Source organism: Bidens hawaiensis, unplaced genomic scaffold (genome assembly GCF_021521415.1).
Source record: "Bidens hawaiensis isolate Kalapana, Puna unplaced genomic scaffold, B.hawaiensis_p1.1 tig00025779_1, whole genome shotgun sequence".
NCBI lineage: Eukaryota > Viridiplantae > Streptophyta > Magnoliopsida > Asterales > Asteraceae > Bidens > Bidens hawaiensis.
In genome coordinates, this window is record NW_027494127.1 from 36,727 (window position 1) to 39,092 (window position 2,366).

Consider the following 2,366-nt stretch of genomic DNA (forward strand, 5'->3'; position numbering starts at 1 on the left):
CTAGTCGTATGTATTTGTGTGTTATATAGTGTAATCACCCAACCAAGGTGAGCTCACCTTGTATTCCTCTAATATATATATATATATATATATATATATATATATATATATATATATCCATTTTACCGATTACGAGATCGTTTTTATATATATATTATCTCTATAGTATTCATCGATCGTTTGATTTCACTGCACCCGTATCGATCGCTTATCAAAAACTAAATATTTTTGTTTGTCGGATCCGGTGTCGGGACCTACAATTTCGGCTCTGCTAGTTGAGGTTATTGGGTCACAACCTTGGATTTTGATCTTATTTAAGTGTTCGTTATGTGGTTTCTTATGAAACAAAGAGTATTCAAGTGTTGTAAGTGGGTTTCGGGTTTACAACGTGTTTGTGCAAGCTTGCAAAGTGGTTAAAAGTTGTGTTTAAGGGTGTTGTGTTGTTCTCCGGGTTTCTTAAGGTGTTGGAAGTTGAAATTTGGGTAAGAAAGTGTTTGGAAAAGGCTCCATACACGAAAGGTGGAAAGTGTACTTTCTGGAGATTTGAGTTTGAAATTTGAGTCGAATCAGCGGCTGTGAACTCCGACTAGTTCCAGCTGGTCAGATTGGAGTGGCGGCTATCCATATGCCGTTAGGGTTTGTGTTCTTCATCTCCTAGGTTTATTTTTGGTTATTACATGTTGGGTCACAACTAGGCTTTATGAGATCCGGTTTGGGCATAAAAATGATCTAGATCTGATATGGGGTAATGGACCATGAGTTTTGGGTTGTTAACTTTGTTGGACAACATATCCTAGAGTTGATATTTCTGCTAGTTGTGAGGGATGTTATTTTTAGGCAGAAAATGATCTTTTTTGGTCGACCAAAGAAAGTCAATGTTAATCGGGTTTTTCGTAAAAAAAAAAAAACTGTTTGTCGGATCTGACATTACGGGACCTACAAATGGTATCGCAGCGGGTCGAATCAACTTATTCAACTTTGTTCTTGATATTCGGGTTCTAATTCCGATATTAACCTAACCGAGACGTTAATTTTTTTAAGACTCGTTGAAGTTTTGAAAATAAAGTTTGAAGAACTTGGAAATAAAGTTGGAAATAATTGTGCTAGAAGCTCGTCTTTGTAGATCCGGTGTTTCGGGAGCTACAAGTGGTTGGATACACATCCATCATGCTCCAAAATCCCGGATAGCTTAGGGTTCTTCTCCGGCGACGATTACAGAGATTGGGGATCTACAAATCAAACTCCGATATTCGTTTGGTGAGTGTCAATATCTCTGATTGTTGTGAGTGTCAATGCTACGATTCCGGTATGGAGATCTCTTTTCACGGTTCTGACTAGGTGATTAGGTGGCGTCATGATTACACGGCGGTGGCGTAACGTCTGGATGGTGTTGAGAGATGTTACCGGTTGTTGGATAGTGAGCTAGCCGGAGAATGTTTTTATAGTGGTAAGGATGGATTGTCGGAAATGGTGGTTCAGATCAGTGGCGGATCTAGAATTTTTTTTCAGTGGGTTCAATGTTTTGGTTGCTTTAACTTTATATGACCGGACATAAAAATTTTCACGTTGGTTCAACGGTTCGGGTCGGGTAAGGTTCATCACGTAATATAAATATACAATAACAAAAAAACAAACATCGTCATTAGAAATAAAAAAAAAACACATAACATAAAATCGATTCTTTTGAACTAAAAAAAACTACATATGATTTGACCATATACGCTAATGATTCAAATCAAAACCAAAATAATATTATAGCTGAATCGCCCTAATTAAAGTTAATTTTGTCGATTTTTTGTAAACAAATTTCTATGAAAATCATAATATTTGGAAAAAAAAAAGTTCATTAACAGAGTACAAATCAATATATATGAAATACAGAAAATTGATAGATGAAAATGAAAGTGATAAAGAAGAATGGTTCGAGCCTTTTCTTAATGACTTGAAGGAATTATAGTGAAAGATAGGAAGGTAAAGAATGCATATGAGTTTTGGATTTAATTACCTCTGACTTGATGGATAAACAAAAAAGAAAACAAGGAAAAAAATAACCACGTACGTGTCTGAGGGGTTTCGAACCCAGGTTGTCAATTTGTAAGGAGTAAGAGTCTTTCCCACTAACCCACAACTCACTTTGTTAATTGTTTTATTTACCATTTTATACCAATATTTTATATAGACATTTTACTAAAAAACCGAAACTCAGTGGGTTCCCGTAAACCCACAAAACTTACATACTAGATCTGCCCCTGGTTCAGATAATCTGTGACGGTGGTGCACGTTTGTTTCACGAAGACCCGACTCTTTTTTCAGTTTGTTGGTGGTTATGAACCACGGTGGAAGAAGGAGGAGGTTACGGGGGCTGA